At 46.7% G+C, this 26,041-nt stretch overlaps 1 non-coding gene across 1 annotated transcript; it reads right to left on the bottom strand.

Moving 5' to 3' along the window:
- Nucleotides 1-6,922: 6,922 nt before the first annotated feature.
- Nucleotides 6,923-7,029, bottom strand: LOC123935645. The gene has a single exon (XR_006816934.1). It is a non-coding gene; the product is annotated as a U6 spliceosomal RNA (small nuclear RNA).
- Between the last annotated feature and the right edge of the window lie 19,012 nt (nt 7,030-26,041).

Raw genomic sequence — 26,041 nt, 5'->3', positions numbered from 1 at the left:
TACAGCTAAATTTCCCCTCCAGCATATCATTTTGATAATGGGTATGGAAATTATCCATTCAATAGCTATTCAAAAATAACTCGGGAAGATTGGTTACTAGATACTTCACAGACCTTCGGAATAATCCTTTCTAATCAGGCTGGAGAATTCAATAGGCAACATTTGCCGTGGACAGAATAACCTTTCGGGGGGTTGCAGTGCTGCGGGCTTGCCCCTTCTCCCGCTAGCTGGCCAGGAGGTAAATTTGCGAGCAGGCAAAAAGGCAGAGACGGTTTTCCTAGGGGCCGAGCGGCTGCTGCCCACTACCCAGCGATACAGACAGCTGCGCCTGCAAGTGAAGTGAGGCGCCTTAGTACTTATCAATCAGGAATCAGCAGGGCCTCTAGAGTTGTCCTCATTAAATTTAAAGTATATTCTCTCCTCAGCAGCAAACGTTTCCAGTGCTATCCATTTCTGCACAGCCAATTTTAGGCAATCAAAGAGTGTTGGCTTCATCACTGTCTCCGAACAGATTTCCAGCTTGACGCAGCTCTTCCCAGCTTCCCTGATCGGGGACACCGAGGAGCTCTCCCCCTCTGGTCGCCACCAACTCGTTCCTGCCTCTGAGCCTTTTCGGATCCTTTTATCTTCTCACCGCCTTTCTCAGGGCAGGATGTTTTTGTCCGTAAAATACGTAAAATACGCCACTCCTGCCTGTCCCAGCAGAAAAGCTCCTTCATTCGTATGCATCTCTGGGTTCTGCATCTCCCCGGTTCTTAGCACGTGGTGGGCGCTTGATGTTGGATGATGGGCACTTGCTTGCTTACTCGAGAAGCCCATGTGGGGAGGTGGAAAAGAACAGGGTCACTAACTGGGATCAGGAAACGTCGCTGTCCACCTGATTAGCTGTATGACACCTGGGCGAGTCACTTAATCAATCTTTGCCTCAGTTTCTTTATCTGAAACCTGGGTGTAGTTATAACTCCTTTCAAACGGGATTATCGTGGGACTCAAATGAGGGACTGGCAGAGCCTGAACTATAGACTTCTGTTCGTTCATTGTGGAGCACTGGACAAGCCCTTATTGTGTGCAACGCGAAGGAGAAGGAGCCAGGTGTATGATGGCAAACAGTGGCTGGGGTGGGCGGTGGGGAGTAGGAAGAGGGAAGGAAAGGGGGTGGTGTTTGCATGGACCAGAAGGAAGAAGCAGGTTTTGCTAGATGGAGGAGGAAGATGTGAAAGGCAGCGTGGGGGTGTTCAAAGGCAAGAGATAGGTTTGGGAGATCTTGGAGCACCTCTGGTGGCTGGAGATTGGAGCTCAGAGCTGTCGGGGGAGAGGGAGCTGTGGTTGGTAAGACGCGCTCAACCGGGTTGCAGTGGGCTTGGAGCGCAGACGGAAGAGTCGAAATTCAAGCCCTACAGCTAAGGGTAGGCTGGAAAGAGTTTTTGGAACAGTTTTGCTGTCTGGAAATTTCACTCTAGCGGTTGACTAAGGAACGGGAAGAAGGTGTGTAAGGGCAAGACACAGAAGAACAGACGGAGGATGACTAATTCAAAACGTATAAATCCACATTTCCCCGTGGATTCTCCAGAACCCTAGTCCCGAGAGAGTGTCTGTAAATCATGGCCTCTGAGGCTAAATATTTGGGAAATGCTGCCCATTGCAGGCCTCTCTTGAATATTCAAATCCCACATTAGCATATTCTTTTAGTCTCCGAGAAGTCTTTGTTTAATCTAGCATTTTCTAAATTTCATTGACCGCAGAATTCCTTTTGTTCCCCACGGAAGACCCAGTAACACTAGCGTTCAACTGTGTCACGAAAGACAGTGAGAGTCAGAGAGATGCTTACAAGTTGGAGGAGACTAAAGAGATTTGATGACAAAATGCATCATAGAGTTCTGGGTTTGGGCCTGGAACACAAAAAGGACACGAGTGGAAAACCTTGGTGAAATCCAAGTGAAGCCTGAAGGTTAGTTACTAGTACTGTACTAATGTTAACCGTCTTAGCTTTGACAAATTTACTGTGGTTATGTAAGATGTTCACATCCGAGAAAGTGGAGCAAACAATACACAGAAACTCTCTGTACTCTTTGCAGTTCTTCTGACCTCCTAAAATTAATTCAAAATAAAAAAAAAATTAGGGATGCCTGGCTGGCTCAGTCGGTGGGAGATGCGAAATTTGATCTCAGGGACCCTGAGTTCAAGCCCTGCATTCGATTCAAAGTTTACTTAAAAAAAATAAATAAAATCTTTAAAAACCAAACCAAAATGAAACATTTAAAAAATGCTAGTGTCGGGGCACCTGGGTGGCTCAGTGGGTTAAAGCCTCTGCCTTCGGCTCAGGTCATGATCCCAGGGTCCTGGGATCGAGCCCCACATTGGGCTCTCTGCTCCGTGGGGAGCCTGCTTCCTCCTCTCTCTCTGCCTGCCTCTCTGCCTACTTGTGATTTCTCTCTGTCAAATAAATAAAATATTAAAAAAAAAATGCTAGTGTCCAGGGGTGCCTGGGTGGCTATGTCTGTTAGGTGCCCGGTTCTTGGTTTCCACTCAGGTCATGATCTCAAGCTCGTGAGATCGAGTCCTGGGTCAGGCTCCACATTCAGCAGGGAGTCTGCTTGGAATTCATTCTCTCTTGCGCACGTGCTCTCTCTCAAAATAAATAAATACATCGTTAAAAAAAATACTAGTGTCCATCTAAACAGACTCTGGAAGTTGTGGGATAAACTGATCTTAGGAACATCCAGGTTTAATAATGTATTTCAATTTTTTAGCACTTGGAAATAAACATAATCTTTTATTTTTACTAGATAAATTAAACTCTCCCTCAAAATCTTACCATCAGGGCGCCTGGGTGACTCGGTGGGTTAAGCCTCTGCCTTCGGCTCAGGTCATGATCTCAGGGTCCTGGGATCGAGTCCCGCATCGGGCTCTCTGCTCGGCAGGGAGCCTGCTTCCTCCTCTCTCTCTTTCTCTGCCTGCCTCTCTGCCTACTTGTGATCTCTCTCTGTCAAATAAAATCTTTAAAAAAAATCTTACCATCAATATAAGTGAAAACATCTAGCAACATCTAGCACATAAATGAAGGCCAGTAAATCCAAGTCCCTTTTTCCTTCCCTCCCTTCAATTTAGAGAACAATATGCTGAGCTGTTACTTAGAAACACAATTGTATCTAACCAAAAAGCTATGCTTAAAAGTTGGGAGAGTTATATAAGAGCTTGTTCCCTTTGCACAGAAGAGGGAGAAGATGAAAAGAGCATTTAGTGCTCCGTAATCAAATCTCCCTTGGGCAGATAGGAACTGACCCCACGCAACGCCTGATGTTCCGTTCTACCGCTGTGTTAAATAATAAATAGGAAATTCTAAGATAATGTCTTTTTTTTCCCTGAGTGCCTAAAATGATGTTTAAAATGTGCAGAGTGTGAAATAAGTAAATTATACACGATCAATAGAGGTCAAAAGAGGTTAAGTTTTAAAAGAAATTCGTAACATAAAATATACGCGTATTCTCCGCCCCCCCAAACACACGCGCACACGCCTGTGAGCTCCCCTCCTTCTCAGGGGTCCATCAGCTTCAGGGTTTGCCCAGTGGTGGGTAAAGGAACACTGATGGGCTTAAAGGAGACCAAGTGCATTTTATGAGTCTCTAGCTCAGGAGTCTCTTCTCAGGGTGCTGGTCTCAGCACCCCACTGCCTGGATCTACAGTTCATCAGGCACCTGGAGTCCCCCCAGAGTGTCTCTAACAGCATCTCTGACTGACTGACTTTATTCCCACATGTCCCCTGGTCTGTGTTGAGAGAAAACAATGTCCTGACCTCTGATAGTTCATGAAACTTAAGTGATCCTTTTTTTTTTTTTTTTTGAAGATTTATCTATTTATTTTAGAGAGAGAGAGAGAGCGGAGGGAGGGCAGAAGGAGAGAAGGAATCTCCGGCAGACTCCCCACTGAGCGCGGAGTACGATGTACGGGGCTCAGTGTGACAACCCCTGAGACCATGACCTGAGCCAAGGCCGAGAGTCGGCCGCTCAACCGACCGAGCCACCTAGGTGCCCCTAAACTTAAATGATTCTGTCCACATGGCGTATAAGGGTTGGGGAGAAGGGGTGATACGACTGTCTCTCACAAAGTCTGGGCTTCTGGGCTCTCAGCTGCCGGTATGTATACCCCACAGTGAATGAGAGCAACCTATACCCCTGAGGGGACCCCAATTAAACCACAGGGTCAGGTCAGGGGAGGCAAAGGATGTTCTCTGCTGGATATTATGAGTCCAGAACAGTCAGGGAAAAGAGAGGGGGGAAATTGCCTGGAGGTGGGAGACAGCCGAGGCAGCTGCCCTAGACCAGCTGGGATTCTGGTCCAAGTTGAACCCCTGCCAACCCAAGGACTGTGAGGGCGGATGGGGACATACGTCATCCTTCCATTTGGAAGGAACAGAATCATTCCTACTGATGTTCATGCTATAAACAGCTTTATTTTACTCTACACTGTCAGGCCCCCGAGGAGGCTGACTAGGATCTAGATGGAAGCTGGAAGGAAGCAGATTTCAGACCAAAATAAGAAGGAACTTGTAGTAGAAAGAGCTTGCTAAAGACAAGCGAGGCAGCCTCCCGGCATAGTGAGCTCACTCTGGGAGTCCTCAAAGCAGAAGATGAAATGCCATTTGGCAGGAAAGGTGTGGAGAGGAATCACACATCATCAGGGACCGAGAAGCTCAAAGCACTCTCCTTGAAGCAAAGATCCATCTATCTGACTTCGGCAAACAAAGACACACACACACACACACACACACACACACACACACACACACACACTTCCCCTCTGCTCAGGGCCCTCAGAATCAGCCGAGTCGGAATTAGAGTGTCCCACCAGGTGAGTGTGTGGACCTGGGGAAGGATGTGCTGTGTACGGGGCAGGTAGCAGGAGTCACCTAAGGGAAGGGGGCAGACAAGGTTCTGTTGGGGAAAAGCAGCAATTGTTAGGGAAGACAATCCGAGGTTTCTAGGGTTTCCTTTTAAAAGTCTAAACTTCTTGGGGCACTGCGGTGGCTAGGTCGGTTAAGCCTCTGCCTTCGGTTCAGGTCATGATCTCAGGGTCCTGGGATTGAGCCCCACATCGGGCTCTCTGCTCAGTGGGGAGCCTGCATCTCCCTCTCTCCCCTCCTTGTGCTCTCTCTCTCTCTCTCAAATAAATAAATAAATAAATTTTTTAAAAAGGGTAAGTCCTTTGATTAAAAAAAAAAAAACAACAACTCTAGGGGCGCCTGGGTGGCTCAGTGGGTTAAAGCCTCTGCCTTCAGCTCAGGTCATGATCTCAGGGTCCTGGGATCGAGCCCCGCATCAGGCTTTCTGCTTGGCAGGGAGCCTGCTTCCCCTTCTCTCTCTGCCTGACTCTCTGCCTACTTGTGATCTCTGTCAAATAAATAAATAAAATCTTAAAAAAAAACAACTCTAAACTTCTTGGGACACCTGGGGGTTTCAGTCAATTAAGCGTCTGTCTTTGGCTCAGGTCATGATCCCAGGGGCAGCCGCCTCTCCCACTGCCTGCTGCTCCCCCTGTTTGTGTTCCTGCATGCACACGTGCTCTCTCTGACAAATAAATAAAATCTTGGAAAAAGGTAAAAGTCTAAACTTTTTCTAATTTTTTTAGAAGATTTTATTTATTTTATTTGTTTATTTGAGAGAGAGGTCATGATCAAATTAAGATCTTCGTGGATCTTTACGGATCCACCATTCCTGGAATTTCTCCCAACTAAAGAGTATGGATGGCAGTTTCGCACCCTTAGGATTGGCAGAGAATGGAATTCAACAGTAGAGAGACGATCCTTTGTGTGAGAATACCGTTGTACCTAAGTAAACAAATAGAAAACATATATAGACAGTCCTATCTAAAAGCAGTCCCGTAGTCTCCCTGGGCTTCTCTCTGAAAGAGCCTGGGTACAACCCAGCAGCCACTCTCTATATTTGGCTGGTTCCACAATAAAGGAAAGATTAATTAATGACCTCCACGGCTCAATGTACAACTGTCCTTCAAACATATGCATCCTTCAAACATATTCCCCATCCTTTACCCCATCTTCTTTGTTGCTTTCCAATACCAGAGACAACAGGGTACATACTTCTGTCGAACAATAGATTATTATCCTAATTACAGTTGCCTGGTGTTTTCTACACTTTTACCATTTTATTAAAACCAATTATCTGAGAAGAACCAATCTTTTATTTTTTAAGAACCAATTTTTGTAATACCTACCCTATTGTTCTCATTTCTGTCTGATTCTGATGAGGTCTTTTCAAAGGGTATTTTTAGTCATAATTATAAAGTGTAGGGCAATTGTTCAGAAGCTGGGTCCAGGAAATATTTTGTTGAGACTAATTTTTCTTACACTTGAGTTTCTTTTTTAAAAATAGCCACTTAATAGACATATTTCTTTTCTGTAAGGCAAGCCCGCTGTCTAGAAACGATCAATGTGAAAGTGTGTGTTCAAAGACTGAATGGTTTAGAAAATATAAAATTGGAAATACAAATGTTTTTGTTTTATGAGATGAATCTATCCTTTGCAGATGAGTGGGTGGGAGAAAAAAAGAGCTTCAAATTCAAGCATTCCTTCCTGGTTACAGGGAGCCTCTGATAGGTGGTTTTTTGTTTTTTTTTTATAAATTTATTTATTTTTTTCAGCGTAACAGTATTCATTGTTTTTGCACAACACCCAGTGCTCCATGCAATACGTGCCCTCCCTATTACCCACCCCCTGGTTCCCCCAACCTCCCACCCACCCCCTGCCCGCCCCTTCAAAACCCTCAGGTTGTTTTTCAGAGTCCATAGTCTCTCATGGTTCGCCTCCCCTTCCAATTTTTTTTTATAAACATATAATGTATTTTTATCCCCAGGGGTACAGGTCTGTGAATCGCCAGGTTTACACACTTCACAGCACTCACGATAGCACAAAAATATGGAACGCTTCACGAATTTGCATGTCATCCTTGCGCAGGGGCCATGCTAATCTTCTCTGTATCGTTCCAGTTTTAGTGTCTGTGCTGCCGAAGCGAGCACTCTGATAGGTGTTTTATGTCGGCTTTGGGTCATCTCAGAAATCCATGGCATTGGGACTGTCTTTTTTTAAAAGTCAGTCTCAGCCAAAAATCATTTGGGTGAAGAGGCTGATGAGTCCAAAGCAGAAGGCAGGCGGGAACTATGGGTTAGGGGGATTCAAGTGACACCCTGCGTCTAAACATGAAACCTCTTGTCCATCAACTTTCAAATGTTTCGAACGTCTCAAAGTAAGGAATACAGCAAACGCCACTTAGACATCTGTGTCCGGGCACGCCATGCGCACAAACACGGCGCGCCTGCTCTCTTACTACCCGGCAGGCACTACCCTCTATCGCACATCATCCCAACCCACCTTAACCCACACCATTTCTTTCTATGACATTTTTCAACATGCTGGTTGTAATCTCAGGACCCGTGCATGGGTCATGGCCAGCAGTTTGAAAAGCACAGTTCTTGGGGCGCCTGCGTGGCTCAGTCGCTTAAGTGTTCCACTCTCGGTTTTGGCTCAGGTCATGACCTCAGGGTGGTGAGATGGAGCCTTGCAGGGCTCTGTTGGGTGTGGAGCCTGCTTAAGATTCTTTCTCTGGGGCACCTGGGTGGCTCAGTGGGTTAAAGCCTCTGCCTTCGGCTCAGGTCATGATCCCAGGGTCCTGGGATCGAGCCCGCATCGGGCTCTCTGTTCCACGGGGAGCCTGCTTCCTCCTCTCTCTCTGCCTGCCTCTCTGCCTACTTGTGATCTCTCTCTGTCAAATAAATAAAATATTAAAAAAAAAAAAGAGGAACCAAGCAATATTCCTTTCCCCTACAACATATCCCATACAGGCAGGTTAATAACTTGAGATCCTTTTAAGAAAAGATTTATTTAAAAAAAAAAAAAGATTCTTTCTCTGTCTGCACTTCCCCCTCCCTCTCTAAAAAAAAATGAAAGCAGAGTTCTTGGTAGTCATCCCCAGAGTTACTGGTGAAACACTCTTTTTATCGCACAACACCCCGGTCCCCGGGCCTGCATTGCCTAGTGCCCTGGACTGGGTGCCTCGTGGCTACTGGGAGAGAGCACTGGCCCCACTCCCGGAGTTGCTCTTCATGGAAGCCTCGGAGATTCAATTTCATGAAGCTTCTCAGTGACTCTGCCGACTCTCCAAGATGCCCATTTGTCCATGCTTTCTTCTGCTCTGTCCTGCAAGCCGGGCGGGTGGAGGGGGCGGCAGGGGGGGAGGGTTCCCGGCAAGGAGTCCAGCTGATGGTGGGCGAGTCAATGCGATGGGTGTGTCATCTAAGTATGAATGGGATCTAAATCCGTTTGTCTACAGAAAGTGGCAACTAACCGTACTTTACTCTCAGCTTCCTGCCTTTATAAATCAAGTAGATAGGCTAGAAGGATCGCCAATGAAACCTGTTTTTTTTTAAGATTTTATTTATTTATTTGACAGACAGAGATCACAAGTAGGCAGAGAGGCAGGCAGAGAGAGAGGGGGAAGCAGGCTCCCTGCTGAACAGAGAGCCTGATGCGGGGCTCGATCCCAAGACCCCGAGATCATGACCTGAGCCAAAGGCAGAGGCTTAACCCACTGAGCCACCCAGGTGCCCCCCCCTTTTTCTTTTAAGGGAAAACACACGGGTTCCGTTTATGCTTTCTCTTCTTCTTCTCCTTCTTCTTCGCCTTCTTCTCCGCCTTCTTCTCCTCCTCCTCCTCCTCCTCCTCCTCCTTCTTCTTCTCCTTCTTCCACTTCTCCTCCTCCTCCTTCTTCTATCAGTGACACCTCATCTCTGTTCTTTAGCCATTTAAGGTAAATCCCATTTCCAGAATGAGCTGTAATTGCTTTTCATTTCACTCTAGAGGTTCTCTGTGCTTGGGAGACCAGAATGTTAGACTAATCACACATCAGCCTTTCCTTCATGTCTTCATCCTGGCTGATCTGCCTTTAGGTTTTGAAAGAATTACTATTTTTAAATTTTAGGGGAGCACCTTGGTGGTTCAGAAGGTTAAGCCTCTGCCTTTGGCTCAGGTCAGGATCTCAGGGTCCTGGGATCAAGCCCCACATGGGGCTCTCTGCTCAGCGGGGAGCCTGCTTCCCCTTCCCCCTCTGCCTGCCTCTCTGCCTACTTGTGATCTCTCTCTCTCTCTGTGTGTCAAATAAATAAAGTCTTAAAAAAATTTTAGGAAAAATTCATATTCATTGTAGCAAAATGTGAAAATGTGAAAAAAGCAATGTAATATTGACAAGCCTCCGTAATCTTCTCATGCAAGGACTAGACGCTCCCCACATCTATCACACAGGATTTTTCCTATGCTTACAAATCCATGCTAACATATGGATATTTTAAAAACCAGGACCCTACCACATATGCCAGTTTTTCATTTAACTATGTATCATGGACATCTTTGTATATCCATCAAAATGGACTGAAGTAACTTTTTCCATGGCTACATGGGATCTCAATGTACAGATGGATCATCATTTCTTTATTCAAAAAAACTGGGGGGGGGGTCTGGGTGGCTCAGTCGGTCAAGTATCTGCCTTCAGCTCAGGTCATGACCTTGGGATCCTGGGATCCAGCCCCACATAGGGCTCCCTACTCAGCGGGGAGTCTGCTTCTCCCTCTCCCTCTGCCCCTCCCCCTGCTCATGCCCTCTCTCTCTCCCTCAAATAATATTTTAAAAAATTATTAAATTTTTTTGGATTAATTTTTTTTATTTTAAGTAATCTCTACACTCAACATGGGGCTCAAACTCACGACCCCCCGAAATCAAGAGCGGAACACTCCACCAACAGAGCCAGCCAGACATCCTGGCTCATCATTTCTTTAACCCATCTGCCATTCCCTATGCAGGTTGTTTCCCGTTTTTCACTCCTGCAAGCAAAATTATGATAAATGTCCCTGTGTAGACACCTAGTCACATACTTACAATTATTTCCTTCAGATACGTTCTTAGAATGGAATTGCTAGATTAGCAAGCACACACGCTTAAGATTCTTGATAATTACTTCCAAAATGCCCTTCAGAAAGGACAGACCAATTTTAACCCTATCATCAGTAAATAAAAGTGCCCATTTCTTCACATGCACACCAGCAATGGGCGTTCTCATTCTTTACTTTAGCCAATACAAAGGGCAAAAAAAAAAAAAAAAAGGTAGGAAATTATATTCTCAGGTGAATTTGGGGCCGTTTCAGCTGAAGTTCTGCAAGATACCCTAAGTACTCCACTTCTGCCCCTTCCTTTCAGGATATGTATCGTGAAAATGCCTTCCCAAAAATTAGTCTTCATGCTTGCCCAGTAGTGTGTTCCCTTGTCTACCTCTCACCGGCTCTGGGTATTAGTATTCATTTGCATTTTTGTCCATCCCATAACTGGCCACTCTGGCTGAACGTTTAGTGAAATCCTTTACTCAATGCAGACCATGGATGGAGCCTCTGGATGTCGCCGCTTTCAACTGGGGGCGAGTGCTTCCCAACATGGGGACCAGAATTTCCTGCCGAGCCTCCTGCCTGCTCTCTGGCTCCAGGGGGCGGGGCTTGCCAGAGACCTTTGGGTACTCATGGCTGCAAACTTCCAGGGAGGCTTGGCCCACAGTGACTCATGACAGGGTTCTTTGACACCTTGTGGCCCCGGTTTGCTTGCGGTGGGCATGTGGCACTTGGCCTAGAGGAGAACAGGCTTTGCTCTGAGGTCACCGACATCCCGGGTGAGGTGGGTGTTCTCCTGTTTGAAACGGATGGAGGGGCCAAAACCGGATGACACTGAATGTGGGCTTCTCCAGGGGCACCAGCTGTAAGCCAAGGGCACCTCTGAGCCCTGGTGGGGAAGGCCCAGGCCTCCTCTTTCCCATGAACCTCTCTTTTGCTCGCTAGGTCTCAAATCCTGACGCATCCCTGTTCTGGAGGCTTCTGGGAAGTGGCGAGGAGCTCAGTTACCATCTGCGGTGTGGTCTCGGTCAACAAGTGCCCTCCAAGTTTGAGGCGAATTTCCTGGAAACTTCCAAGCCCACCCTTAACTGCAATCCAGATTCCCAGCCCTAGAACTACTGAATCCGAATCTCTTATTTACAATTGTAAGGCTTGCCATTGTAAGGCCTCTGGGGTGATTGGGAAGCCCTTTTAAATTTGAGTAAGAGCTCTTTTCAACTTCTTCTTAATCTTGGCTGTGCATGAGTCACCTTGAGATCAAGTTCAAATGCAGATTCTGGTTCTGCAGCGCTGGGGTGGGGCCAGTGACTCTCCGGTTGGGACAAGCTCCCAGGTAATGCCCATGCTGCTGGTCTGTGTCTACACTTGGACCGCTAAGGCTCTAATGCTGTGCTGAGCTTCTGATTAGTTGGGATTGCTTCTGTCTTGGAGCATGGGGGTCAGGGAATGCATCACGGAAGACGTGACGTGTCATCTGGGCCTGAGAATGAATAGGGATGGAGGGGAAATGGGAACTGGTGTTTCTGAGAGCCACCTGCTCTGATCAGATTTAAATGTGGGGCACCTGGCTGGCTCTGTCCGTAGAGCCTGTGCTTCTTGATCTCGGGGTGGTTAAGTTAGAGCCCCACGCTGGGTGTAGAGATTATTCTACCAAAAAAAATACTCCAAGTATTTTGAAAGTTTGGTATGTGGGAAATGAGAGGGAAGGTTATTTTTAATTTTTTAGACCTATTTATTTATTTTGGAGAAAGAGTGCGGGGTGTATGGGGGAGGCAGAGGGAGAGGGAGAAAATCTCAAGCAGACTCCTGGCTGTGTGTGGAGCCCACCTGGGGGCTCGATCCTAGGACCCTGAGACCACGACCTGAGCCGATACCAAGAGCCAGATGCTTAACTGGCGGAGTCCCCCAGGCAGCCCAGTTTTTAATTTTCCTTAATGGAGGTACAACACGCCGACAGGGAAGTGCACCAACTTCAGGTGTGCAGCTTAGGAACCTTTTAAAAAAAAAAGATTTTATTTATTTATTTGACAGAGAGAGATCACAAGTAGGCAGAGAGGCAGGCAGACAGAGAGGGGGAAGCAGGCTCCCTGCCGAGCAGAGAGCCCGATACGGGGCTCGATTCCAGGATCTGAGACTATGACCCGAGCCCAAGGCAGAGGCTTAACCCACTGAGTCACCCAGGCACCGCACAACTTAGTAACCTTTTAAACATGCCCACATCCCCCAAAGGTAACCACTAGTCTGACATCTAAAACCATAGGTGAGTTTTGCCTCTTCTTGAATGTCCCTGAATGAAGTGGTACAGGGTACGGTCTTCTGGCTTCTTTCAGCTCAACATTAAATGCTGGGTTCTTGCATGCATGGTACCCTCAAAGAGATGCTGTTCATGCTCTTAAAATATTTTGGAAGTCTGTTTTTAGCAAGATTTGTGGGGGGTGGGGGTGTTGAAGCTTTTTGACTGGAGACAACCACAGAGGAAGTGAATTAGCTGATGGGAGCACCTGGAAGTGAACAAGGCAAGACTATCAGAGCTCTCGAAGCCTCTTTTGGGTTCCTTTTCCTCTCCTTCCTGGATTGCATTTCCTGGTATGGCCTAAGCCTAGAGAGATCCCACAGAAGAGGCTACGTGAGCGATCCCTATGCCGGCAAATCCCCTCAGCCACGGAGCCAAATGGATGGCGTGGTTCCCCTGGGCACCTGTAATTTTCTCCTTTGAGTCAGACAGAGACCCTTACAGGAGTGACAGTAACACGAGACAGCGTGAGACATCACAAGGTCATCAACCACAAAGGGATACAGGAAAGGTGAGGAGGAAGGGATAAGGCCAAATGGGAGGACTGAGGGAGACTTCCGAAAGGAGATGACATGTCGACTGGGCTTCCAGAAGAAATAAGCCAGCTAGGTGAAGAAGGGAGGGTGCTTACGGAACGGATTTCTAAGCGGAGGGAACAGCGGGAGCCAAGATGGGATGAACTGCGGCCTCTCAGAGGCCGGTGACTGGGCCCGCACAGTGGGGCACGGGGGAGAGGGAGACGGAGAGGTGAAGCTAGCAATAGGAGCAGAGTAGGTTGTGGCCGAATCGAGGAGACCTTAAATGCTATCTTAAGGTCTGGAACGTTGTGTCAGAAGCAATAATGGAACCACCAAGTGTTTGGAGGAGAGCTGGCAATTTTAGCAAGATGGTAACTCCAGGGGGAATGTGAAGAATTAATCCATCGTGGCTGTAGGAGCAGAGGAACACTCTGTCCTGCCTCAGTGGGACGGGTAGCCCCACCAAGTGGCAAGCGCCTGGATTCTGTAGCTGGAGGAGCTTGGGTTCCGGTTCCGGTTCTGGTTCTGGTTCCGGTTCCAGTTCCAGTTCCGGTTAGAATTCTGGCTCTGCCTTTTACCAGCTGTGTGGTCTAGGGCATATTATCTAACCTCTCTGAGCCTGAAGAACGAGGAAAACAAGAACATCTGCATTCTGGCAATATTTGTGTGTGTGTGGGGGGGGTGGTTTCAAGGAGCTCACACCCATTAAGTGCGGGGCACCAGGCCAGGCAGAGCCTGAGTTCTCCATACAATGGGGACCCTCTACTGTCACTCAAGGCCTTGGCCAGCATTACCTTAGGAGTGCCAAGGCCTTTGAGCAGGATGACCCCGCGCTGAGGAGGCTGAGCCCTGGCCCTTTCTCTGCTGGGTCTGTAACAATTCTTTCTGCTTTGTCGCCTGTTCTCTTTGGGGCCTCGGACTGTTTGCTGGTGCAGAGAGATTCCCTTTCTGCCTGCTGGATGGCTGGCCTGCCAGGCTCAGATTCCCAGCTGTTTCCCAGTGAGCTCTCTAAATGAGGGCCCGGCTTGGGGAATATCTTTCTCTGCTTTCCTTTGTCAAGTTCACTGTCGGAGTCCTGTCCCTGAGGGGCCCGAAGCCCGGACAAAGTGCAGTGGAACTGAGTGGCAATGGCCTGGAAGCTCCCTGTGGCTGCTCCGTCAGAAAACTCCTACAGAACTTCTCGTGGGCGTTTCCACGTACCTAACCACGCTTCTCCCGATAGCTTCCTAAGAAAAGTCTCAAGTCCTTTTCCCTCTTGAATAGGAGTGACCTCACAGAGACAGAGGTCTTGTTAGAAGTATCGAGACTTTGCCTCCCCAGCCACTTAAGCGATGAGCTGCCAGGTACAGAACCCCTTGTCCTTCGCCGGGACTGAATTGCTTTCTAGCACTCTTAAGAGACAGAAGAGGCAGCTCTGAGAGGTAGTGAGTTCCCCATTCGCGGCGGTGTTCAAGCTGGATTACGGTGGCGGTGGTGTGTGCAGCCAGTGGGGCGGAATTCAGAGGCGATAGTCTTACGGGTTACTAGATCAGATGACTCTCTAAAGTCCCATCTAGTTCAGAGTCTGGGACGCGCTTCAGCTCGCCTGTGGGCGTATGTGCTCACCCCAGCAAACCAGCCGCCAGTGCTCTTCAGCGGACAACAAACACTCTGTTATTATACCTGGTTTCCCGTAGAGCTGGAACCCCTCTGGTTTATGAAGCTGCACTACATTACTCAAACAGCAACGATCCTTGCAGAAACATTGAGGAGGCACGTCCAGATCTGCCATCCGCTCATTAACTTGGCCCTGGGCCCATCAGAGCGCCCACGGTGGGGACAATGGCCCTGTCGGTAAGGAAAGGCCCCGCAGAGCTGCAGCAGGAGGCTCTCCTCTGACCCCCATTCACTGTCTAAGCACCGGCCTGTTCTCAACACCGCCAGGAAGCACTCACAGAGGGGGTGAGTGGTGAGATAGCCAGGGAAACCAGGGCTGGGGCTCCGGGGCCGGCCTCCCTGTGTTTAGAGCCCAGTTCTAGTCCTTCTAGCTGTGTGAACTTGGGCCAATGACCTAAGTCCTCTGAGCCCCAGAGCCTCACTTTTCTATCTTTCTTTCTTTTGAAGATTTTATTCGTCCATTTGTCAGAGAGAGAGGGAAAGAGAGCACAAGCAGGACAGCAGCCGGCAGAGGGAGAAGCAGGCTCCCCGCTGAGCAGGGAGCCCAGTGTGGAACTCGATCCCAGGACCCTGGGATCACGACCTGAGCCGAAGGTAGACGCCTAACTGGCTGAGCCACTCAGGCATCCCGAGCCTCAGTCTTCTCATCTAGAAAAGGGGAAAACAATGTTACCTGCCTCCTAGGTAAACACTGGCTTCTTTTGGCTTCCTGACCTCCTCCTGATCCTTCCCCCTCCCCTCCCTTCCACTGTCCCTGGCAGACAGAGGGCCGAAGAACAAACAGCTTACCTTTCCTGGAAAACATTATAGCTTAACAGGGAAGAATGTTAAGTCAAAGGAACAAACTGACAACAATAGCATCCTTGGCCTCGGCCAGAAGAGAGTGGGGAAGTTCAGGGCTGCAGAAGGGCCTGCTAATGAGAAGAGAGAAAGCAGGCGGCGAGGCTGGACACAGGGCTGCTCTAAGTCCCCCCTGCTGCCTTCCCTGGGCACTGAGTTCCTCAAGCATTCGGAAGAGTTCCGTCCAAAGCAAGGGCTTGGAAAGCAGGGCTGCACTTCCCCACAGAGGGGTTTGGCAAGGCAGATAGTAGTGCTGGGGGCAGAGGTGGGGGGGGGGGTAGGAAGAGTGGGGGTGGGGAGGGCCCAATGGGAGGTTGCATCAAGTATCAAGCTCTGATAGAGGTCTAAGAGGCTTCACTGGGGTCAGATACAGGAATTCCTTCCGAGGCAACCAAAGAGTCCTTCCAAGGGGTCCAACCAGGTCTAGAGGCAGTAAGTTGCCAGATACCAAACAAAAGGCCTGCATGAGGACTTTGATGGCACAAGGATCTGATTGGCAATGACACAAAGGTGAGGGACAGTCTCTGTTCTGGATGCTAGAACCAAGATCTCCAATTCTTCAAGTATTATCAGAAAGAAATGCCAAATGAGGGCCTAGGTCCACAAATGCAACTGCACAATTTCAAGACAGGGAGAAGGTGGGCCAGCAGTGAGTCCAGAACGCAGAGAGAGTTCTCAATTTGGGGCGACTAAGGTCCGTATTTGTCAACAGTATGATGTTGCTCTGAAAACAGGTAATGTGATCTTAGGTTGTATTAATAGAGATATAGTAGCTTGACCAGTTGACGTTGCTGATACCTGACCATTTCTGGCCTACAAACTGACAATTGCTTAGGGTTCGACCTAACGCCAAGCCGGACGTAAGGGACCCTGAACCTGGAGGATATTACGCTAACAAAATAGGCCAGGCACGGAAGGACCAACACTGTGATCTTGCTTGTATATGGAATCTAAAAAGTCAAATTCATGGGGGCGCCTGGGTGGCTCAGTTGGATAAACTTCCGACTCTTGATTTGGGCTCAGGTCATGATCTCAGGGTCCTGGGATTGCGCCCTGCCGGGGGCTACTCATTCAGCACGGAGTCTGCTTGAGCTTCTCTCTCCCTCTCCCTGTGCCCCTCCTACTCATGCGCACTCTCGCTCTCTCTCAAACAAATCTTTTTTTTAAAAAGTTGACTTCATGGAACCATGGGGGCTTCCAGGGGGGCTGGGGAATTGGGGGAAATGGAAAAATGTTGGTCAAAGGGTACAAACTTTCAGTTATTAGAGGGGTAAGTTCTGGAGACCTAAAGTACTGCATGGTGACCAGTTAATAAGGACATATTGTATACTCGGAATATGCTAAGACAGATCTTAAATGTTCTCACCACATGCACACAGAATAGTAACTATGGGAGGTGGTGGAGGTATTAGTTTGATCATGGTCATCATTTCACAACCTATTGTCAAATCATCACACTGTGTACCTTAAACATCCATAACTCTTACTTGTCAATTATACTTCAATAAAGTTGGGGGAAAAGGAAGATGAAGGTCCTCTGTACTTACTGGACCACATTCAGAGGATTGTGCTTTGTTCTCGGGGACACATTGTAAGAGGTATTTTGATAAATATGCACAGAGAATTCCTACTGTAATCTAGGCATTCAAAAGCTTGTTAGTGAGGGACTGCTGGGAGCCTGGGAGCTGCCTTGGAACATCAGAAGAGCTAGGGACTGGGAAAGGAGCTGACTGTTTTCCAGATAGTCTTAGAAAGCAACAAAAGGACAGATTAGTGGGACTCACAGAGCAGCAAATTTGTACTCAACATAAAGAGGTGGGGCTTCATGATTGAGGCTTCTCTCGAGCTGTCAAGACAGGTAATGAGACCTCCATCAAGGATTCAGGCAGAAGCGGCATGTTGTGGAGGGCATTTAAGTGTTAGAAAGGAGTTGAACAACTTTATTAGTTAGTTCCCTTGGAACTCAGGAGACTTCGGGATCCTACTCAAAACCCACCCCAAAATAGGCTCGGTTCCACTGCAGAAAGGAGCCTTTTCACATCTAAACATTTTGTTTTAACGTTAAGCGAACAACAGGAACATGTATGAATGGCCAGTCCAGTGGACTCTTCCAAATCTCCAGCAGGCTTTGTTTGGCCACATTTAACAATGGTCTTCTCAAGATGTATCCTTTTATCTGTACTGAAGAATCCAGTTCAGAGAGTCAACTGCTGGGGATTAAATTTTATGCCATGTTGGAGTTTTGAACCCACTCAAGAATTAGTAGCTAGAAGAGCTGAACAGAACTCAGATTGGTTGGGGTTAGATACTATTTACATGTCGCTAATTGCAATTACTGTTTCTAGAGAAAAGTAAATTATAGGGAAGAACTGGATGATTCTGAAATCTCAAATGGCTTTTATGAAATTACATCTTGATGAGCTAAATATAAGTGAAACAAAATATTCCATTTCACTCAAAATGCAGAAGTTTCAAAAGTACGGCACTATACACTATAAAATGGGTGCATTTTATAGGATATAAATTATGCCTCAATAAAGCTGTTTAAAAAAAACAAACCTAGAGGCATCTGGCAAAATGTATTTGAGGTTTTCAGGGTTGAAGCACTTGAAAGCATGCTCGGTGAGTGGGGTATTAGGCCAGTCTAAGAGCACATATCTGTCCCAGAGTCAGACTGCCTGCATTTATAGCCTCGCACATAGGAAATGTTCCATAAATCTTAGCTTGTCTGTGATGACCCCCCGTATGCGTAGAGTTACCAGTTTTTGTTAGCCTAACTTCTGCTTATTTAGTTAATACCGTTATTCCTTTGTATGATATTTGGTTGATTTTTCACCTTGGTTGTATTGCTGTATTTTAACAGCTTTCCTTTCGTTTGTTCTTCTCCCTTTCCTCCAAGGAGATAACCTAGAAATATTCAGAGAGTACCTATGATATACACACATTAGTTTGCTAGGGCTTCCATAGCAACCAACATACCACAGACCGCATGGCTTATACAACAGAAAACTATTTTTTCGTGGTTCTGGAGGCTGGAAGTCCAAGGCCAAGGTGCTGGTAGTGTTGGTTCCCTCTGAGGCCTCTCTCCTTGGATTGTTGATGGCCACCTTGTTGTTTCTCTGTGCGTGTGGCCCCAATGTCTCTTCCTCTTATAATGATGTCAGTCACGCTGAATCGGAGCCCCATCCCGATGGCCTCATTTTGACTTCATCGCCTCTTTAAAGACCTTATCTCCAGTTATGGTTACATTCTGAAGTACTGGGAGCTGGGACTTCTATATATGAATTACACCCTGGGTTTATGGAGAAGAGGCAAGAGATACATTCTCACCCCAGTGGGATTATGATTCAGTTGGAGTGAGACCAGAACAGTTCTGAGCAGGCCTGTATTAAAGTAGTAATTTTGCTGTGGGAGCAGCTCAGAAAAGGGAGTGTTGGCTAAAGACCTGTATGGCCAAGTCTGCTCACCTGGGGGTGGTGGGGCTGGGTTGACAGGACTTTGGTCAGGATAAAGGAGAGACAGAGAAATAGTATGGTTAAAAGGCTGAACTTTGCAGGAAAGAATGTCCAATGGAAAGAAGACAGTCTCTTCAACAAATGGTGTTGGGAAAATTGGACAGCCACACGCAGAAGAATGAAACTGGACCATTTCCTTACACCACACACAAAAATAGACTCATAATGGATGAAAGACCTCAATGTGAGACAGGAATTCATCAAAATCCTTGAGGAGAACACAGGCAGCAACCTCTTTGACCTCAGCCACAGCAACTTCTTCCTAGAAACATCACCAAAGGCAAGGGAAGCAAGAGCAACAATGCACTATTGGGACTTCATCAAGATCAAAAGCTTTTGCACAGCAAAGGAAACCATCAACAAAACCGAAAGACAACTGACAGAATTGGAAAAAGATATTTGCAAATGACATATCAGATAAAGGGATAGTATCCAAAATCTATAAAGAACTTATTAAACTCAACTCTCAAAGAACAAATAATCCAATCAAGAAATGGGCAGAGGACATGAACAGACATTTCTGTGAAGAAGACATCCAGATGGCCAACAGACACATGAAAAAGTGCTCCACATTGCTCGGCATCAGGGAAATACATATCGAAACCACAATGAGGTACCACCTCACACCAGTCAGAACAGCTAAAATTAACAAGTCAGGAAATGACAGATGTTGGTAAGGATGCAGAGAAAGGGGAACCCTCCTACACTGTTGGTGGGAATGCAAGCTGGTGCAGCCACTCTGGAAAACAGCATGGAGGTTCCTCAAAAAGTTGAAAATAGAGCTACCTTACGACCCAGCAATTGCACTACTGGGTATTTACCCTAAAGATACAAATGTAGTGATCCAAAGGGGCATGTGCACCTGAATATTTATAGCAGCAATGTCCACAATAGCTAAACTATGGAAAGAACCTAGATGTCCATCAAGAGACGAACGGATAAAGAAGATGTGGTGTATATATACAATGGAAGACTATACAGCCATCAAAACCAAGAAAATCTTGCCATTTGCAACAACATGAATGGAACTAGAGGGTATTTAAGTGAAATAGGTCAATCAGAGAAAGACAATTATCATATGATCCTCTGATATGAGGAATTTGAGAGGCAGGGCAGGGGATCATGAGGGGTAGGGAGGGAAAAAAATGAAACAAGATGGGACCGGGAAGGGAGACAAACCATAAGAGACTTTTAATCTCACAAAACCAACTGAGGGTTGCTGGGGGTTGGGGGGCTGGGATAGGGTGGCTGGGTGATGGACATTGGGGAGGGTATGTGCTGTGGTGAGTGCTGTGAATTTTGTAGGACTGTGTAGGAATTGTGTAGGACCGATGATTCATAGACCTGTACCCCTGAAGCAAATAATACATTATATGACAAAAGACTGAACTTTTATGTCCACAGAACAGAGAGAAGCTGGCCAGATGGCAGTTGGTGCCACAGTTTCCAGTGCTTAGATGGCTTTCTGTGTTCATGCCTAATGGATTCCCAAAAACACACGCAGAGGTTCGAGAGCACGTGGAAAACTGTCTTACATGATGTGGGTGTTCCATTCTTAGAAAACTAGAAATCCTATTGAAAACCCCAGGCCGATCTATATGATACTTTCACAGCATTTTGCACACATTCTCTAATTGTGTTCTTTACCTTCACAACTGAGCCTCTAGAGTCTTAAGTTAAAAAAAAAAAACAAACCTGAATCCAATGACAAAGATTAATGAATCTCTAATTTAGGGCCATCTAACAATTTCCATCCTTATCTCAATCAAATTATGCCTGAGAGACCCAAGCTTCTTTTCACTAGTATCAACACTTTTATTATTCTGTTTTCTACTTGCCACTCACTTTTATAAAGAGAAATGGTGTGAACTGATGTAGTCCACGAAGGTCAGGCTGCTGAAATCCGTGGCATCCTCCTGTGACACCTCAAAATGCCCGCCGAGTCCAGTGACTGTTCGGTGGCCCACAGTAGGTGTGGAGATGGCAATCTGAGGAGACTGGTGTAAAATCGACCAAGTGTTGAACATGTGAAGGTGAGGAGGGACACCTATGCCCCAAAAAGGTGAAGATCCCCCAGGGCGTGTAGCACCTGGGAAAACCCCATACTCTCCTCATACGATGGAATCTATTCTCCAGTGTGGAGCTACAGGCCAACGGAGGCAGCCATTTTGAAAGCACTGAATCCTAGCCACTAGACCACCAGGGAGTCGGCAAGGCAGCCATTTTGAATAAAGCCTTCCTCAGGTCTCCGAATAAAGCCTTACCAGGCAGGCCTACCGTTTCAATCTGACTGTGAAGGATTCACAGAGCTTCGGAGAACTGATACTCCTTAGCAACCGCTTGAGGTCATGATCTTAATTAAAAACTGCCTCAGTTCAAGGGGGCACCCCAGCACTTTCTGAAGAATATTTTAAACAAGATTTTGGAATAAAGATTTATACTGATTTAATTACCTTTTGCCAAAGAAAATGGCATCCAAGCCTCTTTCCTCTCCCCTGGGGCACATTTTTCCAGAAGCAAGCCGTGACGAAGAGAGTCCATTTCCTCCTACCCGTGCTGCTCCCATCCCTCTCCTTTGCCTAAAGTGATCTGGGGGCCCCCTTGGTCATGTCTCCTGCACTTATGAAGCACAGGGTTAACCCAGAACTCAAAGACGGACCAATATGGAAGCAGTGTGAACCTGTCTAATGGACAAAACTTACCAAACCATTGGTTAAGTTCACTGGAAAAGTATTTACCTTTCACCTGATGACTACCGAAATGCAGACATCGTCCAGCCCCACGCGCAGCCTGTAGCATAAATACCACCAGGATCTCAAAGGAAAAGATAGTAACCACTTTCAATGGCAGTGTGCTCTCAACTTTTCTCAAAGCGCTTGCATGTTCTTGATCTCAGTCCCTCCTCGTAAGAACCCCACATGCTGAATTAGACAGAACAAGAAGTATTGCCTCCATTTTATAGCTGAAGAAAGGTAACCATCTCTCTCTCTTACACACACGTGCGTGCGCGTACACACACACACACACACACATACCCCTGCACATATGAAAAGGCAAAGATGAGGAACTTCTCTAGAATCCCAGAGATTCTGAGAGAAGGCAGAGGTGAAGGATAGGTAGGGGGGTGATCAGTGTCTACTTCTTCATTCCCTTGTTTAAAAAAAACAAACCCACAAAATGAACAGAATTGCTACTTGTTGGACAACTAGAGAGGAAAATCACACTGCACATACCTCCAACGGTAGCTAAGAGAGGAAAAGCAAGACTCAGTCACTTGTCTTTAAATAGATCTCAGGCTCACAGACACAGTCCAAGCATTTAGGCTCCTTGGGGCTCTAGGTTTCTAGTGGCACCAAAATTCTTTCTATTCCCCAGGGAGCCATGGGGGCGGGAAGAAAGGAAGATGCAAAGGAAAGGGACACACTGTTTAATTAAACTGGTAAATCTTTCTCCTTTGAGAAAAAAGTATGGCTTCTTAATATTTGATTTTGCAACTTTAATATCAGCACAAATGCCAGAGAGAGTCACTGTGTGTGGAGGCAAGGGCATGGCTCTTAAGGCTGTGCCGGCATATTAAGCACCTCAGAGGGGGGACAGCTCTTTCACATGGACCCTGTGCCCAGAGATCCCGGATGGGGAGCCACCATTTTGCCAGAGTCCCTTCGCAGCCATAAAATGGTGGCATAAATGAAAACTTTCAGATCAAACACATCTCGGCTGTCTGTCCTCGTCTTGGGCTTCTTCCCAACTTGGGTGCTGGGATTACGTGTCTTGATACCCTAAATAATTTTAAGGGCGACCCCCCCCCGATTTGGTCCTGTAATATTTAAAATGCTCCAAGAGACATGGGCATGTGATGTTCTTTCTTCCAAAACACATTACAGTCTCACTTCTTAATTATAATTGCATTTCAGAAAAGTACAGAGAAGGAAAATAAGCAACAGTGAAGGCTAATTTTGGCACAGACAAAAGATTTTTAAGATCTCTGAAGATGTCCCACAGTGAACCTTGGGACTAAGTCCTATGCCAATGATTTTACTTATTTCCCACTACACTCCCCACCTTTAGTTGCCATGCTGCAAATACATCCCAAACTAATGATTTCTAATTTTCACTGGTGATTAATTTAAGCCACAGAATCTCAGAGGTGTGCTGCAAACACACAGAAATCAATTCTAAAGGTTTGGACATGCTGTTTCCTGCAGGGTGGCGGCAGACTCTGCAGATGTTGATTTTTTTCTTTAATGGTAACATCATCACTGGAGAAGTGGTTTAGCTAAGGGACACATGTCGCTAGCTGTGGGAAGCTGTCTTTTCCTGGAGGAGTCTGAACCCATCTTGGTCATTATGACTTCTAACTGTTGACCCAGGGCTGCGAGGCATTCAGAAGGGATCTTGTTCCAAGGGAATTTCAACTTTCTATTAGGCTTACCGACCAGACTTAGAAGTTCCTGGCTCTTCCTGATTTCCTACTTCCGTTTCCCTCTGTTGTTCTTAATCTACGAACATCAGCGACGACAGAATGTTTTCAACAGCAGCCCCAGTTTGCATCTGGCAGCTTCTCTTCCTCTCTCCCTCCTTTCCTTTCCTTGCCACGCAGTGCCCAATTAAACAACCATCCACGAGACAGTAAAGGAATTCAGTGAACCTTACAGTATCCATATGGTATCTGCCATCTACAATATACAATATCTACAGTTGCTTTATGTTATTTATTTTACTGAAGAATAGTGGACATACAATATTGTATTAGTTTCAGGGGTGCGCTTATATCACTCCTGATGCCTCTCTGACCCTTTTCAAAATAAATACCAGGTATACTTTTATAGGGTTGTAATCACTGGGGCCATGATGTTCCATGTTCCTGCTTTTCTAATTAACATGATTCCGTGCAGACATTGCCACGCGTGGAAGCAAACCACCTGTGGGATGCTCTCCTGGCCGTGCCGTGTACCATGGGGGGGATCTGCTGTTCTTGGCTTGGCCAAGCCCCTTCCTGTTGGGCATCTGGGTTGTCTCTAATTTTCCCCTATTCTAAATGGCTTTGCCATTCAATAGCCTTATCAGATTCAGTTGTGTCTTTTGGATGATTTCCTCGGGATATGGTCCCATAAGTGAGATTAGCAGGTCAAAAGGCAGGTATGGTTTTTGAGTTCTTGTCTAAACCTTCGTACTGGTCAGCAGCTCCCCTCCGAATCTTCCGCCCACATGGGCACTTAACGTGTCCAGTTGAGTCAGTCTGTTCTCATGCTTTTCATGAATGAAACACTGTTATCGATGACTTTTCACTGGCACCCTGGGGCGAGCCAGTGTGAGTCAACCCATTGCCGCCGGTCCTCGCACAAGGGATTGAGCTCAATCTATGCCTTCTGTGTTCTCGTCTGAGATGAGCTGAGTTCGTTTTTCTTTTTTTCTCTTTCTGCTGAGAAATAAACTTTTAAGGAGTTAAGATTGGTTTCTCAGTACTCATTTGTTCATTCATTCATTCCACGAGCATCTGTTGACTACTCCCCATTTGCCGAGGCTTGTGCTAGGTGTCCTGCCACGTGACACATGGCTGGTTAAAGCTGTGGTGGCCAAACAGTGGCTGAGCAGCACCTTTGGGCACAGCTGGCCAAGTGCTGGCAAGCACGGCCTTCGCCCCAAATGGTGCACCGTTTATACAAAATGTTTAAATTGCGGACACAATTATTACATGCTGCGTTCCATACCTTCAGAAGGGCTCAAGCTGTCAGCGTAATATATCTCATTACAACCAGCACTGGGCATGGAAAGGATTATTTTTCAAGGCTGTGAGTGCAAAACATCAATTAGTCATAAGAGAGAACAGTTAGCTGGCATGCGTTCGAGATTTTGCACCTTTGGGAGGGAGGGGAAATGCATTTACTTAATCTTTTATAGCCGAATCAAATGAAAAAGGAGACAACAAAACCACTCAATTTAGGTTAGTTGATTCTTTAATCAGCTTCTCAATTAACTGCACACTGCGGCGAGCAACGAACAGAGATGGGCCCCGGGAAGGTGGCCTTTTCAATATGCCTGTGACATTCACAAGCAGAATTACCACATTTGGGCAGGAGGCTACAGAAATCAATATTTACTTTCTCGGTCTTCAACCCGGGAGCCGCCGCTGCCCTGGAAAAACCCCTCTCCTTGCGTCACTTCTGATTTCTGTCCTTGAACCAGAGAAGAGGCCAGATTCAACAAACTAACGGAGCCCCTACTAAGTGTGGGACCCCGGGGGAGGCATAGAAACGTGGGTAAGGACATGATGCTCCCACTTGCTCCCATAGAGGAATGACTGCACCGAGTGGTTTGCACTTTTGAGAAATCTAGGAAACGTGAATTATGAACTGGGTATCACGCGATGCCAGGAAATCATCATTAAATCTATTAAGCTCTGAAAAGAACCTTCTGGTTATGTTAAGAAAATGTCCAGGTACTTCTAAAAGGTATTCTGCAGCACACGGGAGTGAAATGACACAGTTGGGGCATCTGCTTCGGCAGAATGCCGCCCGAGGCGGGGAGGGAGAGATGAAGCAGGTAGGGCAAAATCATAACTACGGATCGAGCCAGGGAAGGGGTCAAGAGGGGCTTGGCTGCACTGTTTATCCACTTCTGTGTGTTTCAAAAACTTCCTAATCAAAAGCGTTTCCAAATGAATGGCTTAATTTGAAGGCAGGTATATTTCTCGTATTGGATTATAGGATGTTGGAGGCAGAGCCCCTGGGATAGCTAGTGGGAAAACGAACGAGCAGCAACCTCACAGTTCTCAGAACTTGGCACTGCGGCCCTACTAGAGACACACATGCGCAGTCCATGTATGAATCACTGAGACATTTCAGTACCGGCGGCAGTGGGGTGGGTGGGGTAGGAAATGGCAAGGTTTTGCTAAATGAAGGATAACACCTGACACCAGATAGAGACACCAAAGCCGGCCAGACGTGGAGGCAAAGAGTAACTCTGACTCAATCCTCACCTTTGCAGCTGTGAAACCACGGGGTAATTAGCTGGAAAGATAGCCTCATCTAACGAGTGTATTTGTAAATATGACGCGGTCGTTCTTCACTTTGGCAAGAAACTGACAGAAAAGTGAACAAGTTAAAAACCCCTTCGGGGGACATCAAGTACATTATTTGGGATCCTTTATAAAATGTATTGTCTCCCCTTGGATTTGGAAGAGTGCTTTTGTTTTTCCCCCTGAGATGACTCCCTACACACCCCATAAAACTTCTCAACTGGGAGAGGTCTCCACTGCATAAGACACGGCGCCCCTGGTTGAC

The sequence above is a fragment of the Meles meles genome, chromosome X (genome assembly GCF_922984935.1).
Source record: "Meles meles chromosome X, mMelMel3.1 paternal haplotype, whole genome shotgun sequence".
Classification (NCBI taxonomy): Eukaryota; Metazoa; Chordata; class Mammalia; order Carnivora; family Mustelidae; genus Meles; species Meles meles.
This window is presented reverse-complemented; position numbering and strand designations above follow the sequence as displayed.